Source organism: Rhipicephalus sanguineus, chromosome 2 (genome assembly GCF_013339695.2).
Source record: "Rhipicephalus sanguineus isolate Rsan-2018 chromosome 2, BIME_Rsan_1.4, whole genome shotgun sequence".
Taxonomy (NCBI): domain Eukaryota; kingdom Metazoa; phylum Arthropoda; class Arachnida; order Ixodida; family Ixodidae; genus Rhipicephalus; species Rhipicephalus sanguineus.
In genome coordinates, this window is record NC_051177.1 from 124,041,287 (window position 1) to 124,061,672 (window position 20,386).

At 50.3% G+C, this 20,386-nt stretch overlaps 1 protein-coding gene across 1 annotated transcript in view; it reads right to left on the reverse strand.

The window, feature by feature from the left end:
• The window catches only part of LOC119383622 (CD151 antigen), a 60,943-nt gene extending 58,692 nt beyond the window's left edge, over positions 1–2,251 (reverse strand). Inside the window, exon 1 of the mRNA XM_037651881.2 lies at positions 2,192–2,251. The gene's annotated coding sequence lies outside the window, so the exon portion shown is untranslated. The remainder of the gene's footprint in view (positions 1–2,191) is intronic.
• Between the last annotated feature and the right edge of the window lie 18,135 nt (positions 2,252–20,386).

Sequence of the window (20,386 nt, forward strand, 5' to 3'; positions counted from 1 at the left end):
CGAACTAACGATACATCGAAAATGAAACTGGCGGATGACCGACGCTCGGTCTCTCCCGGCGGTCACGTGATATTCGAAAAAAGGAAAGTGACATCCTGGTGTGTTTATATACACTCGCGCACGTCGTATTATTTTTTTTTTAAGCGCCTGACAGTGACAGCGACGGAGAACGCGGCCGACACTCCCGCTCCAGCATGTTCTGTGTATGCCTGCAGGTCAGCGGCCGATGCTACCGAATTACTCTATCGGTGACCCGCGGCGAGACGATCTATCAGAGCCGCCCAGGGCGAAGGGGTGCGCCTCCGAAAATGCGGGGAACGCTGCATCGCATGGCCTGCGATGTTTAAAGAGAAAGAAAGAAAGAAAGAAAGAAAGAAAGAAAGAAAGAAAGAAAGAAAGAAAGAAAGAAAGAAAGAAAGAAAGAAAGAAAGAAAGAAAGAAAGAAAGAAACTACGACGCGGAAGGCTTGCGTGCCGGACAACGCCCACCTATCATCTGCTGCCCCCAGGTCCATACTATATGCACGGTGCATCTAGAGACATGGAGGTCGCTGCGTCGTAGCGTGCATATATACAGTGGGGCGCTCGTATCGCATTCGCGATGCTCCATGGGAGCGTTTATAGCGTAGGCGGTTGCGGTGGTACAACGTACGCCACTTACACGCTTCTTTAAGCTATTGAGTTCAAGGCCGCCAATTGCTTCCTTTCAGCTGTATGTACCGTTTCTGGGTGTGCGCGTATTCGGAGAGTGTGCGTGTGCGGTGTGTAGTTAAGTGCATCTATTATAGCGTGGTCTATATAAACGAGCGCTAAAAGCCGGTATTACACAAGCCGAGCGGCTCGGCTCGCCTTACTCATTTGGACAGGTGGTCATTTGAAGAGCGCCCGCTACTGACCGGAAACTTATGGGTTTTTCTCTCCCGCTTATTGTATGGATCCTACGGACTATACAGCGTTCTAATATACAAGCAAAAACAGTCGCAGCAATGCGCATGCTTCTTTTGCGCACGTTTATAGTAACCCTTCCACGTGATGTGCATGGGCTTCGTCAGCGATATCTCCATGCTTGTTGTTTGGAACCGTATAAAAAGCCGCTCATAATATGCGAACTCTGCATACTTCATGATGCGCTCACACGCATGATGCGCTCACACAGAAAGCACCGTTGGGCACGCCTCCTCCTTGGAGCGGATGGTTAGCCTTCGTGCAGGAAGCGGTCGGCGCATGCGCGCGCGATATTTCAACTTTCTGGGTGCACGTTTCGCTTAATCCGGTGTGTGGCCGTGCCCACTGAGAGCAGCTCTTTGTTCTTCTGGGGCCCGCGAAATTACGCGGAAGTGTACGCACCCATCGGTGTATATAGGGCTGGCTGTGCTTGGCACACGAGGTTTTTATAGTTTATAAGGAAGAAAAATCGCATCTCCCTCCCGGTATTGCCACAGTAGTGTGCACCACAAAGCAATGGGTGCGTGCTTGGCATACGAAGTTTTCTATATAGTCTAGAGGGAAGACAAATCGGAAATTCCATAACTGCCATACTAACGTGCGCCATAAGGCAATGGCTGCATACGACTTCTACTTAGAAACTATAGTTCACGAATTCACCCGGCCCCGTTACTGTGCTGATGTTTCCACCCTACAATTCCTAGTTCAATATCGCTTCCTGTTGTTCATTTTTTTGTTCACATCTCAGTGCTTTTCTCATTGATTTTTTTTTCTTTCTATATTTGTTCTGTTTATTTAACCATATAGGAGGTGAACCTGTCAGTTTTCCTCTCTAAGCTCCCGATCTGCCATTTATGTTCATGGTGCACGTGGCTTTTGAAACAATGCTGTCTTGAGTTGCCGCATCGAGACTGCTAATTCGCAAAGCACGACATATTGTTAGACTAAGAACTGTATACGCGTATGAAGGCGCGCGTGCAACATATTTCCATAACCCAGAATTGCAAGAAGTTATTTCGTCAGAACTCACGTTCACGTGGTTTCTTTGTCGATAGACAATAATGTTCGCTGGGAGAAAGCGGGTCACACGTGCCAATAATTTAACGGCAATGTCGATGTTATATGCGTTCAGTCATTCATATGGACCTTAGGCTGCCCGATTAACCATGCTACTAAAGCCTATTTCCTACTTGGTCCGATTACGAAAATACGACCCTTTCGAGAACAACGAATTTCATTTTACTTACTTGAGGAAAGGCTTTAAGATGTTCAAGTAGGTTGAGTAGGTTATCTTCTCAGGGCTTAAACCTGTAACAAAAGGATATAACATATTAGGAAAGGCAGAGAGCTTTTATAGTCTATTTAAAATTAAAAAAAAATGGAACGCATCTCCACGAAGTGAATGATGACGAGTGGGCGAAGCTAGGTCCTATGGTCCATAATGTCTACGTTGTAGTCGCCGACTGGTATAAAGGGTTTGTGCTTGTAGGTGTTTTATATTGCTCTGTCACAATTATTATTGATATTAGTCTATTGTTAAACCTTTTTTAGGGGAATTTACATGGTGCTGTGCCGTGAGCACGGACACCACACAACGGGCAAGCCTAGACCCTAAGGTGCTCCGCCCCTAAAAGGAATGATGAAAGACGGCGCCAGGAAAAAGGAAAAAGGGATGCGCCAATACAATGACAATGTAACCAAGTAAAACCCGTGTGCAAGTATATGCACAACAGCCCTGGTAGCTGTTTCTTGAAAGCATCAGAGTTGCTGCTACGATAACTGATTATCAACTCGACAAGCGCAAGCAGGCAATGAGAATGACGTAATAATGTATGCATTCTTCGGGCACGCCCAACATCGCGGTATTAATTAATAATGCCTCTCGGTCTCGGCGCACACGGAATTGCACGGTTTATGTGTCCATATGGAGCTGTGGACGCAGCAGCACTTTCAGTGTTTCTCGACTGCCTCTCCTGAAGCTTCTGAATCAAAAGGCAAGGCTTGGTAAGCTCGTGCTCACTCCGAAGTGGTAAAAAAAAAAAAAACACTTTTGAATTATCTCTTTTTCCCTCTCTCTCTATCTCTTCCTGTCCCTAAACTGGATTGCTTTTGTAACAACCTCCGCGTACACCTGTGATAATATCTGTCCACCTCGTCTTCCTGGTATACACAAAGCGGACAGCAACAACAACGAAACACAACAAAACGGTTACAATATCCGACGATAAAATGGCCGTGCATGCCTCCCGAAGGTGCCGATGAGCGCTCTTAATGCAATGGCGCCTCTGCTCGACGATATTAATCTCTCGCCACCGTGTGTGGGAAGTGATTTCGCAGCCTCGGATACAGGCTTTGTACACAAGCCGGCTCTTACAACACTACGCAAGCCCCTGGCGCGGTCGATGGCTTCGAGCTGCCGAAGATGAACGAGCCGAGCCAAGACGATCCAGCCGAGTAGCTACAGAGGTGCGTGCAGGCCTGCCTCTCCGAGATATGGTGTGGAGGTGTGGAGCAACATCGCGGCCCCCTGCGCGTGTATATCTACACACACATGCGCGAGCGTAGATATCTGATGCTCGGAAGGACTCTTCACGGCGCGGTTGAAGCGTTTGCCCAACTCGCGTTTAGCGGCGCCACGCCCATCGCTTCGTGTATATAGGCAAGCACATTAGCATGTGCGCATAAAGTGTTTGCATGCAGGAACGGGCTGCGCGCGCAGGTGGCACTAATCGTTCGCTGCAGCATTAATTGTCAAACAGCTCGAGGTTGCTGCACCAAACGCAGAAACGCCGCTCAGCCAAGTGCTTAGTATCGGGTGACGCAACCGAGTCAATAGACGAGCGAGAGGCTGATTGCAAAGAGGTGTGAGACATTTCGGATAACCCCCAGCACAGCGTTAAAGCGGAAAGCAGGCAATGCAGACCTACCCATAGGTTGGCAGGCTCACTCATGAGTCGACTCACTCAGACTCACGCAGACTCAGATCGGGCCGTTGTGGAGTCGGCCGTGGGTCTGAGTCTGATTGAGTCCGGTTGAGAAAAATTTCGTGAGTGTGAGTCCGAAGGAGCCCTAAGCGCAAAGTGTAGTTCACGAGTGAGTCTGAGTGAGCTCGCCTATTTTTGCTGAGTTATGTACCTACCAGACAACTTCATGACGCCGCGCCATCGGATGACAGCAAACCACAGAAACGTTTAGCCGAGTGCCCAGAATTAGGTGAAGCGAATGAATGAATGAATGAATGAATGAATGAATGAATGAATGAATGAATGAATGAATGAATGAATGAATGAATGAATGAATGAATCGAGCGAGCGAACGATAAACTTACTTGAAAGCGGTTTGAAGCATTCAAAATAACCCCTTATCTTTTCGAGACAGAGGTTAAGACGTATACATGAAAGCTTTAACAGTGGCCTAACAAGGAGTTTCACTGGACCTTTCCTACGCACGTTTTGTTTGAGCGTCTTTTCCACTAAGCTATCACACTCAACGACTCAAGTCCAAGTGGCGCGGTTTTATAAACGTGGAATTTAAAGCACGCGGGGGTTGTTTATCCCCGAAACAGCACTGGCGGTGGGTGTCGCAATGGCATGTCTATAAATGCACGCTTTGCATCTGCGGCCTATAGGGAACGGAGCCAATTTCCATAACGCAAATATGCAGCCACGCCCGTCGATAAGCGCTTGTCTACATCACGTGCGTCCTATATACAACCCGATGGTGCGCGTGACAAGACACACAGAGCAGTTGACAGACACTGCGGCGCTCTCAAAAGAATCCGCTCGATGCTTACGGAGTTCATAACCGGTACTGACAGCGATTGCGCGTGAACGTGAGCATCCGCTCCGTTCCACTGCACCTAAAGAGCGTCATATGCAGTCACTCGAATCGACAAGCTATAGAAGTTATATAAAAAAGATAAAACAAGGTGTGTACACGGAGGCACAAGTGAGGAGCGTCCGGCTCGCCAGATGGAGTGGGGCTACACGCATACGGCCCACACGAATGAGTGTGTCGTGTGCGAGAATAGAGCACTGGGGGTCAACACGATGTTCCGCCCCGATGGAAACGCCCGCACACTGCATGCTTCACGGTAAAGAGTATAAGCGGCTGCATGAAGCGCAGCGCGAGATGTGTCCGCCGAAACAACACACACACACACACACACACACACACACACACACACACACACACACACACACACACACACACACACACCGGCATCATCCCGCGCGCCTCCTCCTTTTATAAGAAGATGCGTCTTCTTCCCACGCGACCTCCTGTCAAGGTCAGGTGCTGTGGTTCCTGTACTATCTGTTCTCTTCCGAGCATGCTCCCATATAGCGGCTTCGTATGAAGCGCGTAGAACAAATTCGCCATGTGTGTAGATGCTCTCTCCGAGCGCGCCAGATGCGACTCGCGTTATACGAGCAACCTTATACATGCAGCCGCCCACCCAAGGAGGAGGCGAGGCAGCACGGTATATCGCCCGCGCTTCCTCCTCCTTTGTAGTATGTCGAGCAGCGGCGGCCGTGCCCTCGAGCTGGGGCCAACGACGAGCAGGACGAGACGGCAAAAGGGCGGTGTACGCGCAGGACGATGGCGCGCGAGCGCTGCCCGTACGCGATGTCGTCCACATGAGTAGTGGCCGCGCCCACTGTAGCGACAGCAGGTCTTATAGCAATCAGAACATTGCAAACGAGAACTATGTACTATGGTGATGATTTTCGTTCTTGTTTATGTCGAAAGGAGCCTTCACTTGCATATGGAAAAAGCCTATATGCTATACGTCTAATGCATATTCATACAGGTACAGCTCACACACACGAACATAGATATATTTAGTTTGAGTGTACGCATATATAATATTGAAGGGTCTGGACCATCTCACCTTCCTCCCGACGTAAAATCGTGACTACGCCTCTGTATTGTGCATACGATGAAAGCAAGTGCAACTGTACGCATTGCTGTCAGTTGTAGTGTACAGGATTTAATCAAACGCTTCCCCGATACTTTGCTTCACTCCTATTAAACGTACGAGCAAATAACGCATGAGTATTTCACGTACGAATATTTCACTCAACCGCCAGCGTTAACAGGGTCTAACGGCAACAGGTGTTCCGCGGACGGAGGGCGAGGATAGATATAGGGCCCTGGTTTACGCCGAGCAAAGACAGCGTACCTTTGTGCAACTCCGCCGCCCCGCACGTCCTACGCGTACATATATATCCTCGCGGCAAACAGCTCGACGGCTCCCCTCCAAACAGGCGGGCAGCTAGCTCAGGCTGGCGATGAAAGCACCGCTTTTGGGCATAAGGAAAAAAAAAAAAAACGCACGTGCATACCGTATACACGCACCGCCTGTGTTTATACGGGGATTTCAGACACCAACGCGCTCCAAGAGCCGCGCGTTCAGGACGAACGAATGAGGCTGCAGTGCAGGACTGCGTGTTAGGGCAGTGTGTGCCCATGGAAACGTAAGCCCCTCCTGAAGAAGTAAAAGAAGAATCAACCGAAGAAAATGGCGAGGAAGAAGAGATGCGCGAGATATATGACCGCGCTTCCGGTTGGCCGTATTGCGGTGAAACGTTCCTGTCGTCAGGTGAGAAGCGCGTCAGACGAAGTGCGGTGCGGCAAATATTTATATATATATATATATATATATATATATATATATGTACGAGCGCGCTCACACATTGCGTCTCCGGGCACTGACCCGAGAACTTGCGCACAGACATATGTGTGGATATCAACAGAACAAGCGCACGACTTCTGTACATCGCTTCAAAAACTGTGGGACATTGGTGGCTGGAGGTTGAGATTGTGTAGATGTGTGGCACGTCGTTACGTTGAGCGCCTACGGAGGAATGAACGCATCCAGACGAGAGAAAGAGCCAGGCGAGAGAGAAATAAAAAGTAGGTAAGCTCGATAGGACGACCATTATGTTTACTCTGCTCTACACAAATATAAAGGACAGTTTGCTATACTACAAAGAGAGAATGTAACGGAAGACAGGAATGTGATAACTTTGGCAGTGCGCTGAACAGCTGGAAGGATATTTTACACCTGAACGAAGAGACGTAAGCATGCAAGACAGACGCTGCTGTGAGAGTGTCATCAGAAATGGCATCAGCTGGAAGGTCAAATGCAGCAGAAACCATAGGAACACGCCCGACTGATGTGGGGTTCGCTGTGCATGGGCTCTCGCGAACGAAGCCGATTGCGCGTAAGAATGAATAAAAGTGAAATAAAGGACAGCTGCAGCAGGCCGTGAATTTTTTCTACAGACGAGACCAAACGCAGCAAAGGGAAAACAGCAAACGACGCCTGGCAGTTTCAAAGAAGAGAACACTTTTTTGCACAAGCCCCAACACATCGGAGAGTCGATGCACCTCCAACGATTCATAGGTGTTCCTCAGAGAAAGAGAGAGAGAGAGAGCGAGAGAAGTTGATGCTAGAGCGAACAAAACAAAGAAGGCGCTTCCTGAGCGCAGAGCATACCACAGTAATTTCAATTTATCGAAGGGATCTTGCCTCATTACGAGCTATTTCAGTGTTTCTACGCATAACACATCAGGCTTCCCCCTTCCACATACAGACGCGCGCACAAAAAACGTACTAGTCGCGCATACCTTGTTGCTGCCATTACGCCAAAACAGGCTGCGTCGTGAATAACCCTAATTGGAGCGGCTCAGCACTTCGGAAGCGAACCCCTAATAAACGCAATTTTATCGCGGGAAGTTCGACTGCGCTACAACGCGCATATTACAACACGCGTGAAGTACAGGGGATGCACGATGCCACGAGCGTGTAGGATTGCTACAGCAGCCGCAGCAGCAGGAGGAGGAGAGGTTGAGGTGAGGAAAAGACGCTATTTCTGCCGCCCTTGTCGGGAGGACGGCTCAGCGCCAGTTACCGCATATATGGTCGACTAGAGGACTTGGAACGCATGCTTGAACGGGAAAAGAAGTGAGAACTGCCCCGGTAACACACGACGCAGTGCGTAGAAACAGTATGTATCGACACGAACGTTGTCGACGGTTCCCGAACGTCCGCGCAATTTGCCCGTCGGGAGAGAAGCAATTACGCTGAACGCCCCCCTGCCCCCCCCCCCCTTCGCCCCCCTATTCACGACGTTTATTTTTCCCATTCCGGTCGACACACGTTTTCCACCATCAATCAAACAGTTGAACTTCAAAAGAAAAAAAGAAAGAAATGAATGAATGAATGAATGAGATAAAATAAGCAAGAATCATTCCTGAGGTGTGGAGGTGCGGTCTACGTACCCTCAGAGTCTTGCTCATTGGGGGAACGAGATTACGCGCGTGGGACGATGACGTCGACTACTCGCTGCCTCAGCGCGCGCGCGCGCACGCACGCACACACACACAAACACACACCTACACACACACACACACACACACACACACACACACACACACACACACACACACACACACACACACACACACAACACGCAGGCAGGAAGTGCGAGAAACAAGTACACGCACACGAACGTACGAACACCCATGCGATCTCTTTGCGATGATGCAGCCTTTAGCGAACAGGAACTCGGCTTTGCCGTCATGACGGCAAGCTCTAGCTGCTCGCTCTTGCTTTAGTGAGCAAACACGCAGTGCCCACTCGCCCACGAGTTTGTCTCGCAGTTATGCTGAAGCTTTTATACACACAGCGCAGCGTCCGCTGGTTTCACCGCTTCTGCGGCAGCTTCCGCCGTTCGAAGAAGCGCGGTCATTATACACGGCGCGGCCGACGGGCGTATATAGTAATTCTGATAACGACGACGGAGGCCCCCACGGCGATTACAGGGAGCCCAATGCATGCATCCCTTTAAACGCTGCAGCCTCACGCGCGCGATAGCTGCAGCCTCTCGTGAGCCACACCACAACGAGGCACCCTGTGTGTACGGGAGGTATTTACTTCGTGTATACGGCTGGCGCAATCGCCTTTCGTGTATCTGTATACTGCGTGAGCGAATGATATGTGTTTTAAAGCTATGTTTTCTTTCTCCGTATTTTGATTTGGTGTTTTAAGTGTGTATAGTAAGTGGGGGATATAAGGCAGCGTGTGCTTCGTTACTTGTCCGCTTCGATCGCATGAAATAAGGCAGGTATAAATTAAGGGACGAATAAAAGCGAAAGAAAGCGATCTGACAACTGCAACAGAAAAGAGCAGACTGCATAGCAGTCCGGTGGAACTCATACACGGAGAGGATGCCTTTGTTACACCGGACTGCAGTCCGGTGGAACTCATACACGGAGAGGATGCCTTTGTTACAAAGGAGAAGGAAGAAGAAGTGCGTTCGGGCATACTTTGTGCCTTGGACTGCTCTCAGTTTTTTCTTAATTGTGACAATTCCTGACGCTCACTGATCGTGCGAAACGGAGGACGTCATCCTTCGGGATGGGGGACCATCACCCCAACGAGACCGCGGGCCCCAGCCGTCTGCCTACCGATGGACCGAAGATGAGTGACCGTGCCGTCGTATCCGTTCCTTGTGACTCCACCGACAGCTCGTCCGTGGAAGACATGGAGTCGGAAGCTGACTTCGCGACGTTCACCTCCCGCCGGTTGAAGCGAAAGCTTCGAAGGACGTCATCTTCAAGAGACTCGCAACCGGCGCTGGATACCGGCAAGCAGTGTTTTACAATCTCGTATGTGCCTACCTCTACAACAGACAACTTGAACTCGCTTAACAGGCAGTCATTAACTGAATATTTTGAGCGAGTCGCACCTGCGCAAGTGACTGAAATTCGTATAAATGGCAGGAAGAACATATTGTCAGTCGACGTGACAAACAAGACTATTCTCGAGAGGCTGAAGGCCGTCGCACAATTGGGGGCTATCTCAGTGCGCTCGTTCCTCGCTCGCGGAAAAGGAACAACGACTGGTGTCATAAACGACGTGGACAGTGACATCACTGACGCTGACCTCCAGAGACTTGTAACGTCGACCGTGCGAGTCCTGAATATCCGCCGCTTCGGGCAGTCTCGCTGCATCAAGCTAGTGTTTGATTCCGAGACTCTGCCTAGCCACGTCAAGGTTGGATACGTCCGACATCCTGTGCGCCCTTACGTGCCACGGCCTTTGCAGTGTCACAAGTGCTGCAGGCTGGGACACGTCAGCGCAGTCTGCAAAAGTGAGATTACTTGCCAGCGGTGCGGCGGACCTCATAAAGTCGACAACTGCGATGCTGCTGCTCCTTTGAAATGCCCAAACTGCTCTGGTGCACATGAAGCGACCTCGAAGGACTGCCCCAAGATAAAAGAGGAAATGCGCGTCCTGCGGAAGATGGTGAGGGACAACTCGACACACAGGGAAGCTGTCTCATCCATCCGCCGTCATAGACGCCGCTCCGCACGCAGGCGCCAACGGAACCACAGTGGCCACCAGCTTGATAAATCAACAACAGTTCAGGCCAAACACATGACTGCGCAGCATAACGCCTCTACTCCCATCTGTAGAGCACCCCGTCCGAGTGACGCACAAAAGGAAGCCGAGCCAGCGAAGCACGCCGATGCTTCAGATGCTGAATGGCCTTCGCTACCGTCTGGAGCAATAGGCAAGACCACATCGTGGGCTGCATCTCCAACGGTGGCTCATAACGATAGGCAAGACTTTGAAAAGACTCAGAGCATACTGAAGAACCTGCTGAAGTCCATTCGTGCAATTCTCTGCGAGCTACAGACGCCGGGCGCAAAGGCAGCAGTGCAGATCCTGAACGTGCTGGAACCGCTCCTGGTAGCGCTTCCTTAGAACAATATGGCAAATTCATTCGAAGAGCGCGTTCGAGCATCTGCAATAATGCAGTGGAATGCAAGAGGTTTGCGAAGCCGGTTGTCTGACTTTCGACAACGGATGTTTAAATACCAATTTCCCGTGGTTATTATATGCGAGCCGAATATGGTGTCGTCTTTTCGGCTTTCCGGATACGTGACACTGTGGTCTCGCGATGACCGAAGTGCGAGTAAAGTGATGATATGTATACGTCGTGACCTAACGTTCGTGAGGCATGACGTGGCCTCCCATGCTTCAAATGAATATATGCCTCACGGTGAAACACAAACGGCGTTCACTCTCAATAATCGGTGGATATATCCCCCCCAGAAGCCGTGTGGACTGCACTCACCTTTTATCTGTGCTCCAAGTTTGCCCAGGTCCACATGTATTAGTTGGGGATTTCAACGCACACCATCCCATGTGGGGCTCAGCTTCAATGAACACCCGCGGCAGGGACATTGCTGATCTTCTACTAAATCAGGGCCTGCTGTCCATCAACGATGGATCACCAACTTTTCTTCGTGGCGCATCGTACACCAGCTGTCTGGACGTTTGTTTCGTGTCTAGGGCTCTCCTGCCAACCACCTCCTGGTGTGTAGACATGGAAACACACGGAAGTGACCATCTCCCGACATACATTCAACTGAAAGCATTCCGCCGTTCGGCTCCTTTTTCAGTGCGAAGCGTGGAATGGCAAGAATTCCAAACCTCTGTGGACTCCCAGTGTACCAACATCCAATCTCTCTCTGAAATTGAGAGTGTCATCGCATCAGCCCTAAGTGCAAATACGAAGCATGTCAGTGTACCACAACCAAGATCGCAGATTGATGCACAATACGAACACCTTCGTGCAATCCGTCGTCGTGCAGAGAGAAAGTATAGGAGGACGAGATCACCATCAGACTTGTCTGCATCTCGCCGAGCACTACGGCATATATTACGACACTTCGACAAACTCGACAGACAACGGTGGAGGACATTTTGTGGATCTCTGGACCCCAGGAAGCCTCTGTCGCGAATATGGCAAGTTGTTCGGAGTCTTCAGACACCTACACAACAGTTGTCTCCTTTCCGAGCTGTCGCACTAAAGCAAGGCCGGAGTGAAGTAGATGTTGCAGAAGATTATTGTCAATTACTGGTAGGCACTTCCTCCTCACCGGTATCGCTTTCATACTGCGCCTCACCACCATCTTCTGACGGTCGCCTCGACGTACCGTTCACTATGCACGAACTCGACGCTGCGATTGCCGCCTCCCGACGCTCGTCTGCGCCAGGGCCTGACGGGATCACCTATTCGGCTCTCTGTCACCTTGGCCAGGAGGCGCGGAAAGTTCTTTTGTCTTACTACAATTCTACGTGGGACACGGCAACAGTCCCAGACAACTGGAAGTGCAGTCGCATAGTGGCCTTACTGAAACCAGGCAAGTGCTTACACGAACTTTCTTCGTATAGGCCAATTGCCCTAGCCAGTTGTGTCGGCAAAGTAATGGAACGCATGGTGCTGACGAGACTGGAATGGCTATTGGAGAACAATGTCATCTTGCCAGATTTCATGAATGGCTTCCGAAGGGGTCGATCGTCAATAGACGGCGTCGTTGACCTAGTTTCGTCGGTAGAAAAAGAAAAACAACGTCGGAGGTTAGTAGGCGCCATTTTTTTGGATATTAAAGGCGCCTACGATAACGTCCTTCATGAGGCCATTGTTGATGCGCTTGAAGACATCGGCGTAGGAGGCCGCCTTCACGCGTGGATAGTCAGCTATCTTAAGGGACGTACCATTTTCATGTCGACGCCTGATGGTGACACGGGCCGGCACCATGTCAGCCGTGGAGTTCCACAAGGCGCGGTCCTCAGCCCCATGCTTTTCAACATCACCCTCATTGGTCTTGCAGCTGAGCTCCCTAACGTTGTCAAAGTCAGCGCCTACGCTGACGATATATGCATATGGGCATCTGGAGCGACGCGTCCGCAACTGCGAGCAAGAGTTCAACACGCCACATCAGTAACGTCAAAGTACTTGCGCCGTCAAGGCCTGCAACTCTCAACAACGAAGTGTGCTGCATTGGTATTTACAAAGAAATCAATGACGCGGTACCCGATCTTCGCTGACGGAGCAGTGATTCCTGCTGTCACGCACTACCGATACCTAGGTGTCGTCATTGATCGCAGCCTATCTTGGACGAAGCATGTCACTGCGCTAAGAACCAAACTTGTTAGTTTTGTAGACGTTCTTCGAGTTGTAGCAGGACTAAGATGGGGCCCCTCTGAGAAGAGTCTCCTGCAGTTGTACCAGGCATTGTTCGTTGGCTATCTAAGGTACAGTGCACCTGTGCTCTCCAGTATGCGTGCAACATGCATCCGTACTTTGGAGAGCCTTCAAGCGCGAGCGCTGCGAACGTGCCTAGGGCTACCAAGGTGTACAACAACCTCTGGCACCATAGAGGAATCACGTACATGCCCTATAGAGGTTTACTTGTCTTGTGAACCCCTTCGAGTCCACCTTCGACTGCTGACTCGCCACGCAAACCATCCCTTGTCTTCGCTCCAGAGAGATCGACCAGGCTGCACCTACTCACGATGCCTCGATACACACAGGCACGTCATCCCTTCTGACTTTACACCAGTCATCATCCCCACAGTGCCACCATGGACGCTGAACAGGCCACTGGTGTCCCTTCAAATACCCGGGATTACGAAGAAGCGTCGCGTTCCGTGTGCTGCGCTCAAACAACTCACCTTGGCATATTTGACTCAACGTTACGACGACACTCTGCACATATACACCGATGGATCTGTGACTCCGTGCGCTTCGACTGCAGCCTTTGTGATTCCTCATCTGGGTACCTCCCGGAAGTACAAATTAGATCACAGGTCGTCTTCAACAGCTGCAGAACTTGTTGCGATACGGGAAGCTATCCAATTCGTGTGCGGACAATCACCACGTAAATGGACGATACTCTCAGACGCAAAATCCGCATTACAAGCTATTGACTCTTGCTCAAGAAGGGGACAATATTATGCACTTGCTTTAGAAATCATTCACGCATTCGACCTTACGCAGAAGATTGGTCATTCAGTTACACTGCAATGGATTCCTGGACACTGTGGATTGGTAGGCAACGAGCTTGCTGATTCTGAAGCAAGAACCGCTGTCTCTAACGCCCCCACCGACGTGAAAGTACCGTACACGCGAGGTGACGTGAACTCTTTATTGAGATTGCTCATGCGAGAGTGCATAACCACTTATTGGTCTCAGCCAGACCATCGATACAGGCGCCTGCGGGAAATAGATCCGGAAATGACTTTTCGCCTCCCGGCTAGAATGAACCGAGGCAACGCCAGTTTGCTGCACCGGATTCGTCTGGGAGTTGCATTCACTCGCCGCTATGCACACCTCATCCGCCGTGCGGACAGCCCGAACTGTGAACGATGCCAAGTACATGAAACAACAGCACATATATTTTGTGACTGCCCACTTTACGTGTCACAACGTAATGCACTTGCTTTAACGTTGTCAGGAATCGGTGTGGCAACACTAAGTGAGACGGGTATTTTGTCAGCTATGTGCGACCAGACAAAGTCACCAACTGCTATCAAGGCTGTGATAGATTTTCTTAGGAGCACAGAACTGGACACAAGACTATAGCGAAACCACTACGTCACGTGGTTATTGTATTATTGTATATACGCATATCTCTTTCCTCTCCCCATCATCACCCCTCATCACTCCTTTTTTCCCCTTTCCCTTTTCCCCTGTGCAGAGTAGCAGGCTAGAGCGCACTAGCTCAGGCCGACCTCTCTGCCTTCAAATAAAATTCTCTCTCTCTCTCTCTTGTTACAAAACTTTCCAGTGAAGAGGGAACGCTCCGTTGTCACGTTGTTTTCTTTACAAGTTCTGTTAGCCAAGTCCGAAGGAATGCTAACGCCTCTTTTGAACTTGGCCACAGACGTCGCGCCCCCACATCACCGGACAGCATACGTCAAAGAACCAGTCGATTGCTGGCCTGATTTTGTTCTAGACACGTGTTCTACTACTGCGGAATGAATCGTGCGTAAATGAACTTACAAAGTTTGATCAAAACGATGACAAAATTAGCTCATGTGCCTCCCTCAATGCACATTTAGTTCGGCTTCCAAAGCCTCCACTCCCCCCTTCTCCCCCTAGTTCCGGATAAACGGGAAACGTGTACGCCTCTATAAACGAGTAGCACACCTGCAGCTCTTACATCGGTGGCTTCGTTGAGCCGAAAGACCTGACGACGATCCTGTCGACTGCGCCAGTAAAGGTGTCGATCTGCATTCTCGCTGCTGTGCATCCACACAAGCCACTGTTTTCTCACGCTGCCACTCTGAAGAACACGAGAAGCCTGAGAATGCGCGGGCGTCTATGCGGACCCATTTATGCCGAGTAGACGTCAAGCGATGCGATCGCGGCATCCAAAACAAAAGGTGCAAGCGTGGGAGCCAGATGCGGGGCGGTGCGTGTTCTATAGGCGGAGGAGGAAGGAATAAAGAGAGGGGGAGCCAAGGCAGAGAACAGCAGCTGGGTCCGAATTTCATCCTTCCACGCGCCGCCGGAGACTCTATATTACCCCGGCTCGCTCGCTGTCTCCCTCACAGACCTTGCGATGGGGTCGTCGTTCGAGCAAGGATGCCTTTGCTCATTGCGAGCCGAAGCCGACGCGTTTACTTCAAGAATGACGCATCAATATTCGTAGAGCGCGCTCACAGTGCCGAATCGGCTGGTGAATGGAAAACCTGCTATCACCAAGAACGCTTCATTGAGGTGACATTAGCCAGACTTCGAACAGAGCACAAACACCTTACACACAATTTATCTACTCACAAATTAAGCGCAGCCGATACGCGAAAATTGTCACGATCCACAAACTGTACAACACATTATTATCAGATGCGCACATATCGAAATGCGGAGACAAACATTTCAACGAACTATATAAAACGCTTTACACCAAAGCTTCAGTTTAGGGGACGATTCACTTGAGCCTCTCGCAAATGTCCTGATGTTTTCTTTTTTTTCTTTTTCAAGTTTAATGAAGTATAGGCTATCTCAACAGAGTTTAAATAAGGCAGGTTTTGCTCCGTATAACACCTTGCTTTTGGCGCAGCATAGCCCAAGTCGCTTTGGTGCCAATAAACACAAACAAACAAACAAGTACCGGATCGATGCACCGCTATGGCGACCAACCGCGAAGCGCCACGGGATTCAGCAGTGCATGCGTCCTTCAGAAATACGAGAAACAGGGCGAAAGACGGGACAGCGAATGAGACGGACCTCTTTCACTGTCCCGTGTTTCGCGCTGTTTCTCGTATCGTTGAACATGTGCCAACCGGCCCAAATACGCACCTTAGTCCTTCAGAAGCGCAGATTTCTAATTCCTCCGAAGAGGATACCCAAGTGCCCCGCGCTGCACAAAATATTAAATTGAGAATAGACTATTCAAGCAGTCGAATGGGCATAATGTTGACTGTTGTCATATTTTCAGCGAATATTCAGCGACATGCCGCCGCGGTGGTTCAGTGTATGCTTACAGTGCTCGGCCGCTGACCCGAAGGTTGCGGGTTCGATCTCGGTTGCGGCGTTCGCATTTCGATGGAGGCGGAATGATAGAGGCCCGTGTATTCAGTTTAGGTGCGCGTTAAAGAACCATATGTGGTCGAAATTTCCGGAACCATCCACTAAGGCGCGCCTCATAATCACATCGTGGTTTTGGCACGTGACACCCCAGATATTAATATTCGGCGAGATTGATCTCGGTGATGTGGATATCAGTGAATCGGACTAAATTACACGAGTATTTTCAGGTCGCTTATGCTGTCTGCCAGCGATACGTTTTGTAACTGGGTCTCTTTATCCTTTCTTTTTCTTCGATCACGCGCTCTTTGAGATTGTTCGTCATGTGCTCGTAATGATTAGAGCTGTTGAGCGACACCTGCCGCGTTCTCTGTCGAAACAAGGAAGAGGCGAACCCGCAACATCTGTGCAAAATCGAATCGTGGAAATAAATGTGATATACATTCTTTCTTTCTCCCAGTGTCGTCTTTTAAAATAAGTCTGTCTGGTTAGTGGTTAGGGTGCTCGGCTGCTGATCCAAAAATCGTTGGAAGGGAATTCGACGCAGCGGGAACAACAAGATCTTGGCCTACGGTCTCGCATTTGCGCAAGGCCACGAAAGCCCTCTTGTGCTTCTTGAGGACCACCGGACTTCACGAGCGCCTGTGAACTAACAACGCGAGTTCGTGTCGTGTAGGTTCAAGCTAACTGTTCATCCATCTCTTTCTTACTTCTTTCTTCTACCCTTTCCTGTCTATTACTTCCCCTTCCCCGACCCCAAGTGTAGGGTAGCCAACCGAGCCAGAGCTTGGCTAACCTCCCTGCCTTTCCTCTTCGTATCTCTCTCTCTCTCTCTCTCCACGCAGAGATTGCCTCGTGACCTCTATGTCCTTCATCGCGCGCAGCCACGGAAAATAGTTGGTCATCGCATTCACTGTGTCTATCGCGACGCAACTAGTCCATGGGGAAAACAATAAAATCGACTGGTGGGCTAGTTGGTACTGCGTATCTTATGTTTATGTTTGCATATGCTTATGTTTATCTTATGCTAGTCGGTACTGCGCATCTTATGTAACTACGCCGCGATATTGCGGAGTAGTTATCGCAAAACGTGTTGCTAAACGATACCAAGGAGCGCGCCGTAATAATGAATTGGAAGATTCGTTCTCTCGGATTCTCGCAGGAAGCGAACGTTGGCTTCGTGCGAGAGGCGTCAACGGCCTTGGCTCACGTGACGTGACTAATGGCTTCATTGTATTCGCGCCTTTGTCGCATTTATCAGTCCCTCTTTCCCTCTCATTTCTTTCGAAACATAAAAGAAACAAAAACCGTGATCGCGCTCTGCGTACCAAATGAGGAGTTCCGTCTCCCGCAAGGCTCGTGCTGCAGAGAGAAACCATCTGGCGAGCTGGAGGTGCCAAATGCAATATTAAGTCCCACATTAGCTACGGAGGTGTGTGTGTGTGAGGATTCTCGTATGCGAAGGTCTTGACGGCGTGGCCAAGATCTACGCGATCCTTTCTCATTCTATTGACGATTGTTTGCTTGCTTGTTTGTTTCGCTTAGAGCTGCAGCCGCTGAGAACGTGCGCGACCTTCTTCAAGAGTTCACGCGAGCGCGGGCCACCGACTCGGCGCTTCGCGCCCTCTCCCGGGGAAAATTTGCATTTTTGTGATGAATGACCTCTATAACTGCACGCGAGCGTGCATATAGGCCGACAGCTATAGAATGATGGAGTGATTTGTATAACGATGATTCCACTTCGCACTTTAGCTTTAGCGCGGTGAACGCCTCATGAAGGCCGCCTAGCTAAATCGCATTCGTTTACAGCGTGCTGCTGTTATCGTCACTGTCATATCGCTACCTGTCACGTTATGCACACACTATTGCGGATACGGACTGCGAATGCTCGTGCGCGGCACGGTGTCGATAAGGAGGGTAAAGCCGGTAGGCGGCTCGCAGTATAAGCGAAGTGGTAATGCTGCGCTAATTATACATGCCCACTGATTACAGAACACTTGGCAGTATTAACAGGACGCTCTAGTTGCTTGTTACAGCGCGCGTTCGTGAAAGTTACGTCGTGAGTATGCTCGTTGTGTGCGTGTGCACTTCGAATGGGTGGTTAACTTTACACACCACTGTTATACTAGGCGTGCGCAGGGCTTTCCATTAGGGGAGGCGAAGTCTCACGCACCCCCCCCCCCCCATGATCGGGTCCAAAATAAAAGAAGTTAGGCAATGAATACGGTGTTCTAGCCGCCATATCCATTGAGAAGCTTGCTACAAAATGAAAATGAAGCCATGACGTGCTTCTCCCAACGGCCTGCCTTTGGCCCCCGGCTTTATAGGGGAAAAGGCGGGAAATAAAGAGCGTTTGGAATGCGACATCAGCTATTCTCGGACGCCATTATCGTCAAAAACCTACATGGTCCTAACCCTGCACAATAAACAATGAGTAAAGGCACGATTGAGGCAGACTTGGCGCCCCTGTCAAGTGATTTAGGAGGGCGCCACCCCCACCCCCTTGCCCCCCCGTGCGCGCACCTGTGACTGTTATCACCTAGAGTGCGGCAGCCAAGCATCTCCAGCACACGTACAGCAATCTCTATCTCGCTCCCTCTTCTATTCACCGATCGGCCCGTATCAGGTCTTTAATGAAAGAGCTCCGAACAATCAATCGCGACTGCCACCACGACCACCACTAGTTGCGCGGTTCGCAGCTTCCGCGTACACAACGCCATCAGCGGTTGCCAACGCGAGAAGGCCGCGATAGCTTCCTATAGGCGACCGTGACGAGGACGTGCATCGCGCGGGCGCCCGTATATACGTTATCGCAAACAAAAATAAAATGACGAATCAAATCGTCGATACGGCCGAGGAAAAGCCGTGTGTATACACGCCGCGTCGGACACGACCGGTGGCCTAATCGACACGGCCGCGTAGCGTATCGAGTCGAAATAACATTAGACGTGGGCCTCCTCCTCCGCAAGCGACCGGTCGAATGGAGTTGGGGAAGAACGAACGACTCGACTTCGTGCGTCACGAGCAAAAGTGGCCGGCGGCTTCCATGGTCGACGCGTGTATTATACGCGCACTTCGCGCGCGTGTAATATAAGTTTGGCGCCTTTCCTGGTGCGTGAGACGGTAGTCGCGGCGCGTGTTGGCATCGGTCGAAGATGTGGTTTTGCGAGCGCTGTACGTATATGCATGCCCGCGGGTGGTCGTCAGCCCCGTCCGGTCGCACGAAGCGACACGGCACCGCTTCGCGCGAAGCGGCGCACGCACGAACGGCAGCAGTGCATGACACGGCTCGCGAGCGAGTTCGCGGCGCTCCATGGTGCCTGGCGAAAAAAAAAAGTATTTTTCTTACACCGTGGGCAGAAGGAATGACCGCGCAGAGTCCGTGGCAAAAACGGGATAGAGGAGAAGAAGATTCACTCGGACGCAAGGTCGAGAAAAACCGATTACTCGAGTCCCTTCCTCGTTTCTTTCTTAGTGTGTTTAAAAAACTACGCGCTTTCCTGTTTTTTGTCATTTCCTGTTACGTCGCGAGTATGTACGAGCCGTGCAGTCACCCTGCTGGCAAGCATCCTGTTTTAATGCGTAATAACAGGTCTCTCTCTCTCCCTCTTCTCCCTCTTCCCAAGGATTCCGGCTTCTTTCGTACGAATCGCTCTGAGCACTAACCGCCATGGCGTTCGTAAGTTTGGTCAATACTTCTTTATACAGTTGTATACTGAGAAATCCTCCATACTTCCCTATACCCTGTATTTTCCAGGAATCTTGCGCCACTATATTCGCACTATATTCGCGCTAAACAGCGCCCTATTCGCGCTGATTAAACTCGCCAACTAACATGCCATTCCACATCGGCCAAGCCATACGTGCATCGAAAACGGTGTTTACGTTTACTTCCGCGGGAGCATATACGTGTATAGAGGAGTACTATGCAACGACGCTGATTGCAGTGCTATACCTCGCATTCGTGGCTCTGCATGCTTCCTGTGCGCGTACTTTATAGAACTTCATGTAGCGCGAGAAAGAACACACGGCACAAATCGAGAA